Genomic DNA, 20,327 nt, shown 5'->3' on the forward strand with positions numbered 1-20,327 from the left:
CATTTATAAATGCCAAATGGGAGCCTTATTGTAAAGTTTAAAACATGTCAACATTTATTAATCACTAATAAACATTTATAATTGCCAAAAGTGAGTCTTAAATGTATAATGTCACCATTTATAACACTTAGACCTAAATTACAATCAGTGCTTGAAATAACATTTAACTACTGTCAAAAATGGCAATGTATTGTAAGAGTAACACATGTAACATTAAATGTGTTTTTTAAAACACCAAACAGTCACCCACTCCAAAAAAAGTTCATGCCAGACTGGTTCAAACTGGAAATATTTTTTGTATGTCCTTAAATAAGCGTCCCAGTGGTCCATCAGGGTGTCGCGAACCAAGCCAAGATGACCACTCAAGAACCATCAGGTGTTCCTCCAGCAACTTCTCAGTGCGATTTCCTCTTAGTCTACGGACATGTCCTTTGATCATCCAAGCCCTTTCGATATGCTGTGTATGACTGCCAGATTGAGGATCTACAAACCACCTGCTGTGATTTACAGTGTAATGTCTGTACCCTATGTTTGTCAAAACATTTTTCTAGGCTCTCCACTCATCACTGATAATGGCACTACCCAACTTAACATGCTGTCTGATCAGAGGAACAAGGTGGCGCCTCGATCGTTTTTCAACAAGTTTTAACACGAGCCTTCGCCTTTTGTCTTTAATTCCCATCATTCCAAATACCCATTTCTTCCTTTTCCATGCATTTCCAAAGCGTCCACGTGCATACTGAAAACAAAAAGAATAAAATTAAACAGAATTAAAATGAAAAAGAATAAAATTAAATATCTACAAAGAAACATTCAAAAAGATGGTTGCTTCTACTAATTTTTTTTACTTATGGTAAAGGTTTCCATGTTTAGAGGACACAGTCAGATCTGCATTGATTCTAACAAACCTGTCTGAGAGTTTACCAACCTTTCGCTGATGACGGAGACAGCTTTCATCTATAACCACAAATTCTCTGTCACCACCAAGACGGTGTCCATTGTTTATTCTGTGTCTTTTAATTGCACGTATACAAACATGTCGAATGTGTCTTGCCATGCTACTTAGTGTTCTGGAGCTGCCAGCCACTTCATCATCGATCATATCTACTTGTCTGAGCCTGAGCCCTTGTGAAAATCTGTGATAGAAATTGAGGCAATTATTACTTACTGAGGCCCTAATTTTATTTCACAAGTCTCGTATTGGTGTTCAATTATGAAAGGTGCATTGCTATTAATGTCTACATCTACATATACCTGTAAATGAACTTCATCCAACTGAAAAGAGATGTTTTTGATTTCTCAAAGAGATAGCCAGTTCTAATTGTTCTGGAAACTCTCCTATGACTTGCTCTTTTGCAGCACCTGAGAACATATCAATGAGTTAAGTAAAGAAATGGACCCTTAAACAAGAGCATTAATTGAAAAGATAATCACAAAATTAAATATGAAGAAAATAATAATGAAAAGAGGTTAATGCTCCCTCTTGCATTGATAACCGAAATATTTTGTTATATTTACTACATGCACTACATTATCATGCATTATACATACCACATATATTGGTCTTTCTTCACCACGGAAATCATTTTCATCTTATGGTGACAAACAGGACATCTAAGCTTCTTTTTTAGCAGGTGTTTCTTCTGCAGCCATTTAATGAGCCTTAGTGCCTTATATTTAGTTTGCGCACCAGAATAGAAGGAAAACAATCTCATTCCCAAAGACATTCTGGTGGAAAAAAATGAGTAATTTATTTTATTATCACCTCGAAACACCGTAAAATACTCTATGGGAGTCTAGTGCAAATCGGTTCAGAGTTAAAGAACTTCACATGCTATATAAAACAAGCCCTATAATCAAAAATAGTCCCACGCAAAAAAGAGGATTGTCTCACCTGTTATAATGTATCTCCGACTTTGTTATGTAGATCTAACCCGGTGGATTCATGCTAAAAAAATATGTTCTGCTGCCAAAGGGAGGGAAAACAAATTTAATTTAAACGCAGAGGAGCTTATACAAGCATCCAATCACAGTTAACTTTATTAAGGAAAGCCCCTCCTCTCAGAGCGCGACAGGCAGTGGAGCGCTCTGGAAGGTCAAGCCAAAGGGCCACGAACAGACACACTGAAGGCGCTCGTTCAAGTTGCTGCGCCATGGATGGAGCAGAAGATAAAAATTTGTGTGCGTCTGCGACTTACACAGTTAGCACACGTTCGAAGAGATACAAAAAGCAGAGACTGGATGATCTAGATTGCACTAAGCCAACGACGTCAGCAGTTAGACATGAAGGTGAGTATAATGCTAGCTAGCTAGCTACCGAGCCATTTGGCTGCTAGCTACAGTGGCTAACTAACATCACATAACATGTGAATAGCTCTATTACTATTGGTTATTCCAAACGATTGATATCACTTAGTTGTATATTTTTAGTTTTGTTTATGTGCATCATTAAATTTATATTAAACACCCTGGTAAGGCAGTACACATAAGAATTATTTGCCTTGTTTTAGAAATGTCTGAACCACCACATGTGTATATAACATAATTTTTACAAAGTGGCTTTTTATAAATTCAAGTTGTAACCGTTTTTAATCAATATTTTATTTGAGTTTCCCAAGTTTAGATTATAAATTATTTTAGTATTGTAATTTAATAATTGTTTGTTCTTTAGATTCTTCTTCTAATCCTGCCCCTACTGCAACTGCCCTTCTTAACAAGGAGCGAGAGAAACTGACTTTTCTTAAGGAGGAACTGGAGCGCGACACCCTGATGGACCACTGGGACGCTTATTTAAGGACATACAAAAAATATTTCCAGTTTGAACCAGTCTGGCATGAACTTTTTTTGGAGTGGGTGACTGTTTGGTGTTTTAAAAAACACATTTAATGTTACATGTGTTACTCTTACAATACATTGCCATTTTTGACAGTAGTTAAATGTTATTTCAAGCACTGATTGTAATTTAGGTCTAAGTGTTATAAATGGTGACATTATACATTTAAGACTCACTTTTGGCAATTATAAGTGTTTATTAGTGATTAATAAATGTTGACATGTTTTAAACTTTACGACAAAGCTATCTTTTGTCATTTATAAATGTTTATTAGTGATTAATAAATGGTGTTATGCTTTACACTTTACAATAAGGCTCCCATTTGGCATTTATAAATGTTTATTAGTGATTAATAAATGTTGACATGTTTTAAACTTTACGACAAAGCTATCTTTTGTCATTTATAAATGTTTATTAGTGATTAATAAATGGTGTTATGCTTTACACTTTACAATAAGGCTCCCATTTGGCATTTATAAATGTTTATTAGTCCTTAATAAATGTTGACATGTTTTAAACTTTACAACAAAACTCTCTTTTGTCATTTATAATGTTTAGTAGTCATTAATAAATGGTGTTATGCTTTACACTTTACAATAAGGCTCCCATTTGGCATTTATAAATATTTATTATTCATTAATAAATGGTTTTATGCTTTACACTTTACAACAAAGCTCCGATTGATAGTTGTGGATATTTATAATGCATTTCTGAAGTACAATTTTATATGATAAAAAATATGTTTACAAATGCTGATTGTGCTTACAGGATAGTAACTTAGTCTGAAATGTTTAATATAGCAACTCTAGATGAAATATATAGGTGAACACATGTGGCTCACTATTTGGCAAGAAACCGGTCAGTTTTTTTCCTCTTTCTCACCCTTAACTAATGCATAATAAACCATTAATAATGGTTTATAAAGCATTTACAAATTAATTAATAATATAGCTATAAACTATTTATTAGCATCTATAAGGGGAGCCTTATTGTAAAGTGGTACCTAACTTTCTTCAACATCTTTGCAAAGTAAAAATAGATTTGATTGAATTTAAGTATAAATTTAAGCACAGAAAGTAAAAGTGAAACAATGCTATTCTCACTTTACCTAACAATAGAATGGACATACTGCCTTTTACCTTGACACTAAATGCTAGTTAGATGTAAATCATGCGTAATCACATAGGACCATTTTTAACCCTCCTGCCTTCTTGGGACCTTTTTGTGCCACTGCTATGTGTTAAATGGCTGCCATTTCCACTGTGTTCAGTGGAATATAACCAAACTTGCCACAGGATAGTTTTTACCTGTCAATGTTAATATTCCAGTGTGAATTCCTTAAATCAGCCTAAAATGGCTGAGCAGCAGAAATCCCCACACCCATCACCCTGGGGACCATTTTCTGCCCATTGACTTCCATTATAAACGCTATTTTTCAACCCCAAATTATCATCATATGATTTTATTTTTTCTTCTTTTCTTGGATGTCAATGAAGACTCAGGGCCTTGAAGTTTTAATTTTTAAATTGCAAAAAAAATGCAAAAAAAATAATGGCAGGTCAAAATGTATGTTGGTGCCAATCTTTGGTCCATCTAAAGGCCTACTTATAATGACAATCACATATTACTTCAACTGGTTTTTTGTGGAAATATTTAGTTTCGTTTTTTGGTTTTTGGGGCTTATAACACAGGGCGCTCATGTAATAACACTGGGATTTGAAGGGTTAAAACAACGAAAATATAATTAAAACTTTACATGAATATTTCAGGGAGAAGTAGTTTTACAAGGTTGGCTAATTTAAAGTGGAATAAAATATGGATATATGGTCTTTTTATGGCGTGGCTGAGAATGGTCCCTAGGGTGATGGGTGTGAGTTTTTTAAAGGATGGCAGGAGGGTTAAAGCTCCTTACTTTACCTGAACAGAGTGGTTCTCTTTTACATTTTTGTCAGACTCCTTCCTCAAAAAGTAACAAATAAATTGTGAAATTGGAAAAAATTATAAAATCGGTCCTGTATAAACAATTATTGGCATTCCCTACAGCAAATCCAATTAGTGTGGGTTTTTTTTTTTTTTATCATTTACATCTTTTGATCTCGTCCTTTCCTTTATGTGTGTCATGTTTGTTTACAGCGACAAGGAGTGGGGCAGATATTCACTTTTAACTGCCTCAGTTTTATCAAAGCTGACAAAAACTAGAGGGCACAGTGAGATGAAGAGCAAGATGGAAGGCCACAGGCAGTCAGAGCCCTCACAAATAATACCAGAATAATAAACACACTGAGCAAATCAGAGAGGCCATGCTGGCAGACATCTCTTTATCTGGAACGTCACTGCAGCTTGATTTAAGATTCACCATTTCTAACACATTAGCTGCTGCCACCTGGAACGGCAAATGTGTGCCATGTTACAATTCAAACATCTCTGATTTGTGTTGAAGGAGAATATATTAGGTTTCTAAAATGGCACTCAGGATATTTTAATACCTTTTCAATAATGCCTGGAATTCAATTCAATAGAACTCCCAAAGATATTTTGTAAAAAGTGGAAAGTTTAAAATCAGCAGAATACAACAGAAAACAACTTACTCTTATGCAAGAATTGTTTCCCCTACTTAACTAAACAAAGGTTATTTCAAGGTCCACCACTTGAAAAGCTTTGTATGATTCCAGAAAGCTATATTTATGTTGCCTTTTAGATAGCCCTTTTCTTGGAGTGTGTTAATCGCCCTTCCCTCTAAAGGTACATTTTCTCATTTTTCTAATGTGTGTGTACTTCTCAAGCTCGGTTCCTCTACCAGTAACCTAGATGTTTAAGGGAACTGCATGTGAAATTTTGGTCAGACACCTCTGATGTTGTGATTTGGCACTATATAAATAAAACTGAATTGACTTGAACTTACCAAGTCCAAATTACATCCTAATGTCCTTGTTGTAGATCCTGGTCAGGTGGTTTAGTCAACGTCTCACTCAAACCTGGCTTGATCTATATTCCACTCCAGTCTTACTGATGAGCTAGCTTAGACTGTTGAAGCCTATGCAGAAGAGCAGCAGGGATAGTACACCATGGTACTTTCTGCACTTGATAGTGACTTGTGTGATTGCTTTGAAGTAGGCTTCCAGTGTTGTCTTCCAGTCCCATTGAGCTCCTGATGAATGTTATCTGTCTGCTGTTAGCCTTGTACAGTCCCAGGCACTCTATTATCTATGTGTGGAGCACTGCGTAGTAGGCTCTCTTGTTGTCAATCAAGAGAGTGCTCAGGTTGGACTGCTTGGTCAGAGTGCTGGTGTACTGCTCTATCAACCAGTAGCTGGTGCTTTGATTCTCTGGTGTTATTTCCAGTGACCTTCCGAACTGTGCTTACTGTGTCCCTTCAATACTTGGTTGGTTTCATATTACTGTGAGGGAACAATGATGTATTAAAGAGTTAACATAAATGTTAACCTAGCCTGTAAAGAATTTAACATTAGCTGATTAACTATTAGCAGTTACCTGATAGCCCCGTTAGTCACTTATTATCATTAATGTACTGGATACCAGATTGCAGATCATGGATGGAATATTGAGCTGTGCTAGAACAGATTACAGACGCATGGAGAACGGGCAGGTTGCTGGTTGTTCGGAGCTGAAACCGCTGAAACCAAGCAGAGCTAAGCTGAGCAAATAACAAATAAAATCAGAGCAGCCCAGTCAGATGGTTTCAGTCCTTAAGATATTTTCTTATAGCTAATACCACACTTCATCCAAACTTTATTTGCAGATTTTCCATAAATCTTTAAATTTGATCTTCTTCTACAATAATTAAAGCATTTAGATGTGTTAGCTACTGTGTTGTTTGTTGTACCCTTGTTTTGGATTTTTTAAAAACCCTGGAGAGTTCAGGTTGTGCTGAAGAATAAAGGCGGTTATACCAAATATTGAATTTCAAGCTCACTTGAATTGTACAAAGCTTTTTTCTTATGTATATCTTATGTTCGTGTGTGTGTGTGTGTGTGTGTGTGTGTGTGTGTGTGTGTGTGTGTGTGTGTGTGTGTGTGTGTGTATAGATAGATGGTTATATCTATAGATACATATAGATATATCTATGCATATAATTCCTGCAGTGTCAAATACTGCACCAGTGTGCTTTGTTACTAGATCAGCCATCTAAGAATGCCTTGTGAACGCAGGCTTGCTTTATTTTCTGTTGCTGGTTCACAACATTAACCCTGCATGCTGTGTCCCTGTGTACAGTAGAGGCATTCAGAAAGAGTACTGAGATCTGAGTAGGTCATTCACATTTTGTCAGTGCTCAGAGTCCACAATCATTGTAGTTACTTATATAAGGAAAATAAACTTGAAGTATAAAAATAAGCTTTGGATCTCATATGCATATAGCTCAAATAAATCCAGGCTGTTCCACTGCCTGTGTAGACAGATGGATAGAATGAAATAAGAGGGTTTCTGCATAACTGTTCTGCAGGTGGAACAACTAAAAATGTGGCTGAAATGCTGTCACTGTAAACAAAGCTTAAGAGTATCTGTTAATGAAAAGTGGGGAAAAAGTGGGAACCACTTGATTTTTATTGCCCTTGGATGAATATGGGGGCTTGCAAGAGACAAGTTGGACGTTGGACACTCTACATGAGCAGGCTGATCCCACAGGTATTAAAGTTGGTTTGAGGTCTGTTGTTGTTTGTGATAGGTCAAGCATTATGTCTTGGACGTGAGTCAGATTTTAAATAAAAAACTAAAGTAGGTCAATTCAGGAGTCCTGTATTTTATATTGACATGCAACTGACACACATGGAATACTGCAGTCACAGCACCCTCAACCTTAACCTCAAGATGCTTTATATTGCAAGGTAAAGACTATAGAACAATAAGAGAAAACAATCACCTCCTTTAAGAAAGTGCTTGCAGCAGTGGGAAGGAAAAACTCCCTTTTAACAGGAAGAAACCTCTGGCAGAACCAGGCTCAGGAAGAGCAATCCGCCCCAACCAGGTGGGGATGATGGGAAGAAGACAGGACAAAAGCCACACTGTGGAATAGAGCCAGTAATTAATAATAACTAATGATTAAATGCAGAGTGCTGTATAAAGACATAGAGAGTGAAAAAGGGGGAGTGTAGAAGACCACTCAGGGCATCATGGGAAGCCCCCAGCCTGGGCCTATGAAATGATTTAAGGCTAATTTTAAATGTAGAGAGGGTGTTTGTCTCCTGAATCCAAACTGGGAGCTGCTTCCAAATGGGCCTGAAAGTTGAAGATTCTATACCCCAGGAACCATACGTAAAACAGCAGTCTGAGAGTGAAGTGGTCAATTTGGGTGATATATTTTAAGATAAGATGGGGCATGAGTATTCTAAGGATGTTAAACTCTAGATTTAACAGGGAACCAAGGAAGAGAAGCCAATATGGGAAAATGTCCTCTCTATTTCTAGTCCAGTACCATAGCATTTAGAGAGCAAACAACAGAGGAGCCGAAACGTCACCTCTTTCACTGACCACTGCAGAGGCTAATTGTAGCTCTAGTTGTGATTGCAGTCACTGGATGTCATGGCTCTTTGTAATTGCATCTGTTTGTGTTTTGGCTCTTGTGATTCTGGCTGTGACACCTTGGTTTTTAATGAGCGTAACCCTGACTACATGCAGTTGTTGTGTGCATGCAGTGATGGTTGTGCTGTCTGAGCATTGCATTGAAGCAGCGTATTCCTGAACTCCTGCAGCGTGTTTTAACACATCTGTCATAGAAGCACAGTAGGTTCAAAGCTGCAACCTAAGTCAAAATAATAACCTCAAAATTACAATGTTTTTAGACTGAACCAAGATGCAGATGCAAAAAAAGACTCAAGCACTGACTGAAAGACAAACAAGTTCTATCGAGGAAACAAGGGAAATTTGGGTGTATGTAAGAAAAATCAGGGACAGGTCAGTGAATGGGGTTGACAGGAGGTAGGACCGAGGACAAGTTAGCAGCTGAGGAAAATAAAACCCACCCAGAGACATATGTAAACTATTTAAAGGGATGTCAATGGCATGGAATCATCAAGAAGAAGATAAAGAAGAACAGACACAAAAGAGAAGAAACTAAAATAACAAAACATGAGCATAGTAAAATAAAAACTGCATGATGAACTAAATGTAACATTTCTGTATTAGTCTTGTGTTTTTGCCTGTGATTCTGTACTACACCTCCCTACTTGGTTTGCATATATATGTTTCTTTATTGGATAAGCTCTTTCATCACCCTGACGATATTTGACACTGAGGTGTTTCTTGGTTTTTTCTTAAGGATATCCATAACAAGGCGTATAAAGGCTTGTTTCGCTCATTATTTAGAGGTCTAAGCATATAACAGTCCATTAGTGAGTTGGAAAAAAACAAGTACATAATACAAGATATCTGGTGTCATCCAAAGTGAGTCTAAATTCCTGCATGCCAGGCACAATTACATTAGAAGAGAAAAGTGTGGAAGTGTGAGTGATAGGGAAAGTAGAAACACAAAAGAAGAAAATTCCTGTGCTTTTCAGATCCACAATCTCTGACACATTTGCAGTGTAACTTTTGACACACTATCATTATTTCAGCGGGAGCTGATGGGTGGAATGCACAGCAGAGAGCAAGGTCCTCATCACAGCAATGAAGATGGACACGGTAAGCACCCGTGATTTTATAATGTAACTGACATTTCACTTTAGATCCTCCTCTAGAAAATAATTATAATTTCCACACACATAGTAAGACGTCAATGGACCCTGAAGTCACATTTCACCTTTCATTTTCTAAGAAAAAAATGTTATTTTGACAGGTAAGTAGGAGTCTGAAATTTCATAATATAATACGCAAACTGTAGTAACTTTAAAGAGTTTTGCAAAAATTCATTGTCATTTTAATGTCACAGTACTCTGCTTACAGAAAATCTGAATTAAAAAGTCATTTTGTGAGGTAAGTCATAAAATCTATAAGCCTGTGATGGTGAATATTTGAACCTACACCAATTGTAAAACTTTTTTCCATCATTTCCACAAGCAAATTTATATTAAATATGAATTGAAATCAATTCTGCTACTTTACAAGATGTTGTCTTAAATAATAAATATGATGTGAGAAGCTGTGACATTGTTGTAGTTCTTGGCATGGCATGGAGAACAGTATGACCACTAGGTAGGTCTTTAGTCTGATGTAGTGCTAAATGTCAAAATGTCAGTGTGAATGTTATCTGAAGACCGTAAGACCCAACAAGAAGAGGAAAACCGTTTGTAGTGTTGTATCAAATACAAAATTATGTTGAAAATACTCACTATATAATGCAATCATTTGCAAACCTAAAGAAACAACAGAAATATTAGCGATGAAAAGGTACAATCTGCTGTCACTGGGTGGTTGTAAACACTGGATCTTGAGATGAAAGCTCTTGATGAGTTGCTCTTGTCAAAACAAGTTTTTGTTATGTTAAATCAAGTAGTATGAGGTTTGCTGCCTTTGCAAACTGTGGAGGAAAACCCTAACACTTACACCGCTCAGGAGTGTGTATCTGGTCAACTTGCTGCATCACACCAAGTAAACACTATTTGTCTAACCCAAGGGTAGCAGCCAAATAACTTTTTTTCCCCTTCCATCTACTGCCAGGAAAAGTAGTTTTTTGTGTTTTGTTGTGTTAAAGGAAAAGACAGTGAGAGCAAGTGAGATGTAAGATATAAGGAAGTGTGAAGAGAAGGAATTTAAATTGGCTCTCAAGCCACAGGTTGCACACCAATGAGGGTTTACCCCTGGCCAACAAATGTGATCTTAAAGTCAGGGTCAATTTTGTTTGCAGATGGAGGTTGAGAAGGAGGGGATGAGGGGCCCTGAAAAAAAAGGACTACTGGTGAAAGAAATAGGAAGAGGTGTGTAGAATTCATATAGCTTCAGCCCTATCAAGTCGACCTTGCTACAAAATGACAGAAACAAATTGTTTCAGATTCTCGCTTCTCATCCTCTCTGTTCCTCCCCTCCCTTTCCCAGCGAATACTCTTTCGCCTACTGTTTCCCCCTCCTTTTCTCTACAACACTTATCAGATTACACTTAATTGGAAAAGTCATTTTGATGGAGGGGGAAATTATTTGTTTCTCTATATTTGTTAATCTATTTCACTGTCATTTCCTTAGCTTCAGGAAGCCAATGTTGTCATTCCACCGTTACCTCCTCACTCTGTCTCCTCATCATCTTTATCTTTCTGTCATGTGTCAGTAAGCCTTGACTGTTCTGAACAGTCCATCAGCTTATGGACAGTGGATTTAATGTTGAATTAGTGGCCATTTAATTTGTGAGAGGTTGATAACCACGTTCACCTAACACATCAAAAGTGGTGCAACTGTTACGTAGTTGGTTATGAAAAGCCAGTGTTGGGGAGTAACGGAATACATGTACCGCCGTTACGTATTTAAAATACAAAATATGAGTAACTGTATTCCGTTACAGTTACCGTTTAAAAAGGTGGTATTCAGAATACAGTTACTTTGTTGAAATAAATGGATTACACTGCGGTACTTTCCTGTTTCATTTTGTCGCGGGTCAGGACTGTTTGGGTTTTGTTTGACAGCTACGTGCTCTTGTTCCAGGCGGCAGCGTTATGGTTGACTGTGTGTTTGCGACTGTGTGTTTCCTGGGTGAGAGAGCGCCTTTTCGTTGTTGTTGTTGTTGTTGTGCTAAGCTAACAGGCAGAATGCTACAAGCATAGCTCTAAAGAATGTAGCATCATGGGCAGTGTAGTCCGTGTTGCAGGGAGAATGGACTGCCATACACGTTATGTGTCTGTGAGCACGAGGAGGGAGAAAAAGGGGAGTGGAAAGGTACGAGTTGTCATCGAGGAAAAACGGCAGCTGGAAGCATGTAAATATAATAATAACCAGTTCAGCCAAGAAGAGTGCCTGACGAGCCCAGTTGTAAGTAAGCTATTTTGTGGTAAAACAATCAGCATGCTGTCGTGGTCTGGGTGAGTCACAGTGCCTGGCTTTCCTCTTCTGGGTGGAGTCATCATCACTCCTCCCAGGGTTCCCACCTGGAGCTGATTACTCACGTTGGGCTTTTCTGTTCCACCATAGCTGGTACGATCCACTGTATGTTCTCCAGTCTTCGCTGCCTGCCTCCCTGCCTCACCATCTAGAACTCAGGATCCATTTATCACCATACTCACGTAGGCCTCACATCCACGCTCCCCCTCCCCCCCTGTGCTACTCTACTTGCAAACAATGCCCTTCACCCCTGACTCTCGAAACCCTGTTTTCCAGTCAAGCTTTGCCTGTCACTGCCCGTGCTCACAGCCCTCCTCGCTTGGGAATATCACAGCTCATGTTCATGCTCCAAGCTCATGGTTAAGCTCACAGCGCCTAGCTCGTGCTCACGCCCATAGCTCTATAGAGAACACAAACGAACTGCAGTTTATGAAAATTAAACTTATGCCTTTTGAAGCAAGTTGGCTTCAGTGCGGAAGCCCAACTTTTACTTTGAAGACATGCATCCTCCATTACTGGTTTCATCACACTTTTTCAAGTATTACTACCACTTAGCTAGTGGTAATGTTTTGCTACTAGTGCAGACAAGTGACCAAAGCAGCACATTTTTGATGCAGCACCAACTTTTTGACTTTACTTAACCACAACCAACAGCTTCAGTGAACCATTCACCAACCACACACATTGTTCCCTCGCAGTCAGTGGTTGTATCTCTTCTAATACGGTGGACCTGCTTTGTATGCACAATTTCACATAAGAAACCTTTATGCTAGTGAGGTAACCGTCATTTCTGAAGCGCAGAAACATCGATAGCTTTAAGGATCTGAGTGACTGTAATAAAGGCCACACAATGATGGCTAAAACAGTGAGTCAGAACATTTCTTCAGTGGTAGGTTTGACAGTTTGCAGATCAGGTACATGTCTTCATCACTGAAAACAGAAGCTTTATTACAGTTTTTGCCCGTTGCTTGAACACATTTTGCAAAACTTTGCTCATTGTGCCAAAACTCTAAACACAAGTAAACATGACACAACACTGGGAAATATACAATTCACATCTGTGCCAAATTAAAACTCTACTCTCAAAACCTAAACTCTGCTGTCAAAACCTAACATTCCTTTGTCAAAATGAAACTCTGTTGACAAAATGACACATACTTGCATCATATGCAAACACTTACAGATCAGGGGGAACACACTAGTCTACTTTATATAAAACACTGCAGTCTTTGATTTTCATTGTTTATTCAGACGCAGATGCACAGGCAGCTCAGTGCGCACTCGCGGAGCAGATACTGCACATGGAGCGGACATTCCCGGACTCTCTCATCATTGCTCTTGGGGACTTTAACAAAGCCAATCTGAGCCATGAGCTTCCCAAATACAAGCAGTATATTAAATGCCCGACCAGAGAGGAGAGGACATTAGACCACTGTTACAGCACGATCAGCGGGGCCTATCGCGCGGTGCCCCGCGCTTCACTCGGACTTTCTGACCACGTCATGATCCACCTAATCCCCGCGTACAGACAGAGGCTGAAGCTCTCCAAACCTGTCGTGAGGACTAAAAAACTGTGGAGCAACGAGGCTGTGGAGGAGCTTCGCACGTGTTTGGAGTCTACAGACTGGGACACAATGAAGGCTGCTTCTAACAGCTTGGACGAGTTTACGGACACTGTCACCTCCTATATCCACTTCTGTGAGGACAGCATTGTGCCATCACGCACCAGGGTGAGTTATAACAATGACAAACCCTGGTTTACTCCTAAACTCAAAAAGCTGTGGCTGGAAAAGAGAAAGGCGTTCAGAAGCGGAGACAGGGACTGCTACAGAGAGGCCAAGTACAGGTTCACTAAAGAAGTGGACATTGCTAAACATCAGCACTCTGAGAAGATGCAGCAGCAGATCTCAGAGAATGACTCGGCCTCTGTGTGGAAAGGTTTTAGGAATATCACAAACTACAAGCCTAAAACCCCCCACTCCACTGATGACTTGCTCTTAGCCAACACCCTTAACGACTTCTACTGCCGTTTTGACGAGCCATCAGGCAGCCTTCACACCTCCAACGGCCCCAACAATAGAGGCACTTTGGACACTAATTCCCCCACCTCTCCCCCCTCCATAGAGCCATCACCACCTTCAAACTGTTCACCTACAACACCCCCCTCCTCACCCCACACAAAAGAGGATTTCACACCACCTCCTCCCACCACAACTCTTCATATTCATGAAGCAGATGTGAGGAAGCAGTTTAAGAACCTGAATGCTCGGAAAGCTCCCGGCCCAGACGGCGTGTCTCCTGCCACCCTCAGACACTGTGCAAACGAGCTGGCCCCAGTGTTTTCTGGCATTTTCAACTCCTCACTGCAGGCATGTCATGTGCCTGCCTGCTTCAAGTCCTCCACCATAATCCCTGTCCCCAAGAAACCTAGGATCACTGGATTAAATGACTACAGACCCGTGGCTCTGACATCTGTGGTCATGAAGTCTTTTGAGCGCCTAGTTCTCTCCCATCTCAGGACCCTCACGGCCCCCCTCCTGGACCCCCTGCAGTTTGCATATAGAGCCAACAGGTCTGTAGACGACGCCATCAACATGGCCCTACACTTCATCCTGCAGCATCTGGACTCCCCAGGAACCTACGCCAGGATCCTGTTTGTGGACTTCAGCTCTGCCTTCAACACCATCCTTCCAGACCATCTCCGAGACAAGCTTTCCCAGATGAATGTGCCTGATCCCATCTGCCGGTGGATCACTGATTTCCTGACGGACAGGAAGCAGCATGTGAGGCTGGGAAAGAATGTCTCGGACTCCCGGACCATCAGCACCGGCTCCCCTCAGGGCTGTGTTCTTTCTCCTCTGCTCTTCTCCCTGTACACCAACTGCTGCACCTCCACCCACCAGTCTGTCAAGCTAATCAAGTTTGCAGATGACACCACCGTTATTGGGCTCATCTCTGACGGGGATGAGTCTGCCTACAGGAGGGAGGTTGAACGTCTGGTGTCCTGGTGCAGCCACAACAACCTGGTGCTGAATGCCCAGAAGACAGTGGAGATTATTGTGGACTTCAGGAAGCACACAGCCCCACTCCCCCCCATCATCCTGACTGACACCCCCATCACCTCTGTGGACTCATTCCGCTTCCTGGGTACCACCATCACCCAGGACCTGAAGTGGGAGCCCACCATCACCTCCGTCATCAAGAAAGCCCAGCAGAGGATGTACTTCCTGAGGCAGCTGAAGAAATTCAACCTGCCAACACGGACGATGATGCAGTTCTACACTGCAATCATCGAGTCCATCCTCACCTCCTCCATCACCGTGTGGTACGCTGGAGCCACTATCAGGGACAAACAGAGACTGCAGCGTGTTGTGCGCTCTGCTGAGAAGGTGATTGGCTGCAGACTCCCATCTCTGCAGGACCTGTACACCTCCAGGACATTGCGGCGTGCAGCTCGGATCTCAGCTGACCCTTCTCACCCTGGACACAGTCTGTTTGACCTGCTCCCCTCAGGCAGGAGGCTCCGGTCCATTCGCAGCAGAACCTCTCGCCATAAGAACAGTTTCTTCCCCTCTGCTGTTGGACACATGAACAATAACCATAGGACTGTTCCCACCACTAACACATGACCCTACGCTGTGTCACTGCATCATTCCATGTTTGGCACTGATCACCACCTGCACTCATGTATATATCTTTCTACGTAGCACTCTTAATTCTTATTCTCATGTATATATCTCATGTATAGCTCATGCACATATCTTTCTACGTAGCACTTTTAATTCTTATCCCTACTTTTATTTTTTCATGTCTATTTAAGTGCTATTTATGACACTATTTAAGTGCTATTTATGACACTATGTTTGCACTGAAGCACCGCAGCAATTTCCTAATGTTGTAAACCTGCTCAACATTTGGCAATAAACCCCTTTCTGATTCTGATTCTGATTCAGAAGGCATATTTTCAGGAGACACATTTTCAAACAACCAAAAAAGCAAATAGGCCTACTCAATATTGTACATTGCAATACCATGAATTCAGATAAAGCAAAAAAACAAAAACAAAACAAAACAACACAATAATATTGTAATAGAAAAAAACACTATACTGTAAACACAAAAAATCATGACAATTGTGCATACATGGGCTCATGGATCCCGCCGTCTGTTGGGGTCTGGCCACAGGACCTCATTAACATCGCAAGCAATGTCTTCTCCCGCTAGGCACCAGGGAAACTATCCTCTTGCATGTCGAAACCATCCATGGATTGCTGTCACCTGAATGTCACCGCAGGCCTGTTCCATTGCCTGCAGAAGAGGCATGCGGGCATGTGGTTGGCGGTCATATACATGCCATCTCTGTGACGGCCAGTGGGCTGGCCTTGTGTTTTGTTTTTTCTTTTACCTGTTTCTTGCAGGTAGGTGGAGCTGACCCAATTAGTGATGCAGCACACCTGAGAGGCCAGTCCCAGTGTATATAAAGATACCTTGACTGAACCAGTGGTGGCTGGCTTTGACGCGCTCTCTGGCACTTGTCATGTTCATTTGGAAGTTTCAGTTATGGCTGTTATGTCCTTTAAATTGTGTTTAAGTTGCTTTACCTTATTTTCATTAAATATGTTTTACAGCCTTTAAAAGCATGTGTGTGGTCTCCCATTTGTTTGTCACTTCCTATGAGCCGGGTTGTGACAAATGGGGGCTCGTTCGGGATCGTCTGTGCAATTATCCTGGTTTGGTAAGCTTTCTAACATTTGATTGATAGCTGGTCTGTTTGCAGCTGCTTGTCTAGTTGTGTCTTGGCCTGCGCTTGGTGCCTGGTAGGCAATTGTTGAGTTGATTGCTGATCAGTTTGGTTATTTGTGGTGCTTTGATATTCTGGGTCTGCTGTGTATTGTGTTTGGGAGGCCATTTGGGTTAGGCAGATTGAGTGGAGGCAGTCATGTTAATACTGTTGTTTGCTGTAGACTTGAGCTAGTGTTGATGTGCTGTCTTGTGTCAACTTTGGAGCGTATGAGCTGTGTTGATTATTGAATATGCAAAGTTAAAATCAGTGCTTTCCCTGTTAGGTTGAAGGAGTGTTTCTCTCGAGAATCATTCACTGAAATTTCTGTTGCGGTGAACACGGTTAGAGCAGTTGTCTCGGGAGCACGTCCCCAGGATTGAGGGGGTCGCTGTTTGTGCAGTTGCCTTTCTCTTTCTGGCGGTTTTTAGTGCATAAGTACCCACCGTAAGTAACTGCATGAAGACTAGGCTTTAGTTAAGTAGATTTTGGTTAGGCAGTTAGTGGGAAAGTGCTGTTTTCAATTGCATGTCGAGAATCAATACTTCGCTGTTATGGCTACTGTTGATGCTTTTGTTCAGTCTCTATCGGAGGAACTCTTGAATAGTTGTACTAAAGAACAACTCTTGAAGCTTGCTGAACATTACGATGTCGACGTTGGAGATAAACGGTTGAAAGATGAGATTAACCCTTTAGAGCCGATCGGAGCGGGAACGCTCTGTTATGCGTAACTATTTTTAAATCCCGGTAGCACTGCAACCACGTAAGCTAGCGCAAAAATTTTTTTTGCATATGAAACCGGAGGAGTTGTACTTACATATTGTGCCATCAGCTTGTCCTAGGTCACGGTTTCCTTCCACATAAAGCTTTGCAAAAACTGCATAAAAAGCGCTTGCAGGAACAAAAACATAATATTCCAGAAACACGCTTTGCCGGTCCGATCAGCTGTTCAAAACACTTCCTACGTTGGAATAGACATCAGCGTGAACTTTTGCATTTCCGCCATTACCTGGCCGAAACCGGAAGTGACGTCATTTTCGCGGAAATGTAGTCTTTTTTTGCGATCAGGGCCTCAGGGCCTATACTGCTCTTTTTAAAAGTTATCTTTGACTTTATGACTTTCTGTGTCGTTTCTGGGATGCTTAGGACTCATATTGCACTGCTGGAAATAGTTTATTTTGATGCATATGCTGCTTTTTTGCAAATTTGCAGTATAATATTTATTTTCGTTTTTCCTGCAGTGTATAAAAATTGGTGTATTTCAAAAATAAAACTATGAAGACACTCAAAATAAATTTCCTGTGGTGGGAAACTATTTTGTGCAACTTTTTTGTATTTACAGTTTTGAGGGATAAGCCTCTTAAATTTCTCTAACTACAAATATATGTTAAAAAATCAAAAACGATTTTCAATTTTTTTGTAGTTTATTGCACTTTTTTGCAATTTATGTAATTACTATGCACTTAATGAATACATATTATTAAAATCTGGGCTATAATGGTTGTATTGATGTATAGCAACTTGAAATGCTCCCAAAAATGGCTCCACAGCATGTAAAAATATAATATAAGCTCTGGCGGACTTGGTTCTATGGTAGGTCTTAAAGGGTTAAAGGAGTGTTGAAGGCTGCATTAGTAAAGAAAGGCGTGTTGCCACGTAAAATGCAGACCTTAGTGGCTGAGGTTGATCAGTCTGTGGTCTCAACTGCCGTTGCTTTGTCTTTTGAGCAGCAAAAGGAGTTGTTACTCTTACAAATGGAAAGAGACAAGCTGAGCATTGAGAAAGAACGTGTAAGGCATTCTTTAGAAAAGGAAAAGTTGGAGCTAGAGCAGTATCGGCTAGACCTAATCAAGGCGGGCAAGTTATCAGGTCGTGTTGAGGCTAAAGAGTCTTCTCCACAAGGAGTTGAAACTTTTGATGTCGTGCGTAATTTGCGCTTGGTGCCGAAATTTGATGAAAGAGAGCCAGATGCCTTTTTATCCCTTTTTGAACGCATTGCCGAATTGAGAGGATGGCCAGAAGCTGACTGTGTGATTATGTTACAGTCTGTTTTGACTGGAAAGGCTCAGGAAGCTTATTCAGCACTCAGTGCAGTTGATTGTCGGAGGTTTGCTACTGTTAAAGATGCAGTTCTGAAGGTGTATGAGTTGGTACCAGAAGCTTACCGTCAACGTTTCAGATCATGGAGGAAGTCTGATAAGCAGTCGCATATAGAGTTTGCGAGGGATTTAACTAAACACTTCAACAGATGGTGTTCGGCACTGGGAGTGACAACTTTTCAGGATTTATGTGAGTTGATGGTTTTGGAGCAGTTTAAAGAGTGTGTTCCTCCTGTGGTTGCCACTTATATTGCTGAACGGGAAGTGACAACAGTTTCTGACGCTGCTAAATTGGCAGATGAATATATCTTGGCACATAAGGGGCAGGTTGGTAGAAACTGTTTTTCAGTTGGTGCTCCTGCTAGAGCTTTTGGTCAAACTAAGTTTATGTCATCGGACCCTGCGAAGGCCATTGGTGGTGTGAAGCCCAGTAAGTTTGGTCAAGCATGCAACTACTGCCATGGCGATGGACACTGGAAAACAGAATGTCCCTTGTTGAAAAGCAAGTTGGCGCGTACAGGCAAACAGGTTAAGCCTGCGGCTCTTACCATTCCTGCATGGGAAATTTCAGTAGTCTCTCGGGAGACGCCAGTTTCGACTAAGTCTGACTCAGAGAGCTATTCGGGGTTTGAGGATTTTGTGTCCGGTGGGTTTGTATCACTCCCGGGTGATGTTCATAAAGTTCCTGTAAAGATTTTGCGTGACACAGGAGCGAAGGATTCTTTTATCTTAGCCTCCGTGTTGCCATTTTCACAGGTTACTGATACTGGTGAGTGTGTGCTTGTTCAAGGCATGGGTTTAACCACTATCTGTGCTCCATTGCATAAAGTCAGGCTGTCATGCAGTTTTGTGGATGATGATATCTGCCTTGGTGTTTGTCCTGCTTTGCCACTTGAGGGCATACATGTGATTTTGGGGAATGATTTGGCTGGAAATCGAGTCTGGGCTGACAATTCTTTACCTGTTAAATCTAGAGTTCTGAATGATTCCCATGAGTGTGAACAGGGTTTTTCTGACTTTGCAGCTTGTGCTGTTACAAGGGCTGCAGCTAAAAGGGATGCAGAGCCTGTAACTCAAGCAGAAGAGTGTCAGGTTGAACCAGATTTGATTGTTCCTGAACATTTGTCAGTTTCCCAGCAAGAGTTAATTCAGGCACAGCGTGCTGATGCTTCACTGACTGAGCTGTTTCACAAAGTGCAACCTAGTGATGACGCTAGAAGTGCGGCCTCTGGTTATTTTCTGCAGAAGGAGGTACTAGTCCGTAGGTGGATTCCGCAAGGGTTGGACTGTGTTGGGAGTCCAGTTGTCCAGATTGTGGTTCCAACGAAATACCGTGACGAGGTGTTGAAGTGTTCTCTTCTTTCTTTCTTTTTTGCCTGTCCCGTTTGGCTCTTTTGCCATCAGAATTGTTGTCTAAAGGCAAAGAAAGATGCCCAACGGATTTACTTTACCAAATTGACCATCCCAGCCTTGCCGTAATGGTCCATTTGATTCACCTTTTATTGTTTATTTTATTTTCACTTACTGAATACGGGACAGACTTGACTGGGGGAAAGAAGGGGAGAAAGAAAGAGGGAAAGAGAAACAGCTGAGAAGAGGGACGGGGGAGAAGGGCAAAAGACAAAAACCAACAGAACGG

At 40.8% G+C, this 20,327-nt stretch overlaps 1 long non-coding RNA gene across 1 annotated transcript; it reads left to right on the forward strand.

Annotated features, from left to right (window-relative positions):
- The first annotated feature begins 2,116 nt into the window (after positions 1-2,116).
- LOC308393834 lies at positions 2,117-3,433 on the forward strand. The gene is made up of 2 exons (XR_013971034.1): positions 2,117-2,289; positions 2,672-3,433. It is a non-coding gene; the product is annotated as an uncharacterized lncRNA (long non-coding RNA).
- The last annotated feature ends 16,894 nt before the right edge of the window (positions 3,434-20,327 follow it).

The sequence above is a fragment of the Rhamphochromis sp. 'chilingali' genome, assembly GCF_963969265.1.
Source record: "Rhamphochromis sp. 'chilingali' genome assembly, chromosome: 3".
Taxonomy (NCBI): domain Eukaryota; kingdom Metazoa; phylum Chordata; class Actinopteri; order Cichliformes; family Cichlidae; genus Rhamphochromis; species Rhamphochromis sp. 'chilingali'.